The sequence below is a fragment of the Chrysochloris asiatica genome, unplaced genomic scaffold, assembly GCF_000296735.1.
Source record: "Chrysochloris asiatica unplaced genomic scaffold, ChrAsi1.0 scaffold00065, whole genome shotgun sequence".
NCBI classification, from domain to species: Eukaryota; Metazoa; Chordata; class Mammalia; order Afrosoricida; family Chrysochloridae; genus Chrysochloris; species Chrysochloris asiatica.
Window position 1 is genome coordinate 14,000,308 of NW_006408583.1, and position 1,393 is coordinate 14,001,700.

Sequence of the window (1,393 nt, forward strand, 5' to 3'; positions counted from 1 at the left end):
GGTAAAGTGGAGGGTCAGAGAAAAAGAGGAAGACCACAAAGAGATGGATTGGCCAAGTAGCAGCATTGATGGACCCAAGCATGGCAACAGTAGTGAGGTTGGCCCAGGCTCGGCCAAGTGTTTCATTTTGCTGTGCATAGGATCATGAGTCAGTACTGACTTGGTAGCACCTAACAACAACAACAACAACAAATGCATATAAAATGCTAGGGGGATGTTTGTAAAAAGAATTAAATCAATTCAAAATGAGACACAAAATGAGAAAAAAAGATGCATGCAAAAAGCAGGCTGAGTGGAAACTGCGAAATTAAATCCAAATGTACTAATAGATTCAATGAGTTCTCACATCTGACAGAAATGCAGGCATAATGCAGCTCAAAAATACATAAAGAATTGAAGAATTACAATAAGCTTGATAAATTCACAATCAAAATTGGGAGAATTGGAGAAAATTCTCATCTATGTTATTAATTGGTAGGTAAAATAGAAGAATAAATGGTAAAGATATAGATGACTTGTAAAAATATAATTAAGAAGCTTGTCAAAGTAAAATAATAATATAGTTAATAAAAATTAAGGAATAAATATTTACTTCGATCACATAATAGTTATTTCTGAACATGCTTCATGCATTGGGCCATAAAAAAAGTCTCAAGAAATTTCAGAAAACTCACATCCTACAGGTTGTATTATCTGATAATATTCATTTAAGAATCAGTTACTAAAACACTATTTGAAAAATTCTGTATGTTTGGAAATTTAAGAGCACACCTCAAGTAATAAAAAAAAAAACTATCAGAACAAAAGAACAAGTAGAACTGTGCAGTAATGAGGGATAACTACATACTCAACTTATGGGATGTATCTAAATTATGACAGTGAAAATAATTTCAACTCAAAATGCTTATCTTAGGAAAAAAAAACAACAATGGGAAATTAATGAGCTTTGTATGTCACTTATTAAGTTGGATAAAGACCAGGAGAATTTACTAAGACAGAGAAGCATAAAGGAAACATTTAAAACAGAGATTAATGTAATAAAAAATATGCAATAAGTAAAATAAACAAATCAAAGAAACCACTTCTTTGAAACATCTACAAGAATAGGTAAAACAGGCAAAATTGCATGAAAGGAGTGAGGGGGTACAAATTAACCAAGGCTGCTGCTGTGTGTAGTGAAGTGGATACCTACTCATAGTGACCCAGCATAAGGTTTCTGAGGCTGAAAATCTTTACAGGAGCCAAAAGCCTCACTTTTCTCCTGAGGAATGGCTGGTCGATTCCATCTGCTTAACTTGTGATCAACACTCCAACATGTGACACACTACGCTACCAGGGCTCCTACATAACAGTAATTAACAAATATTAGGGACAAATATAACCACAAAGCAGG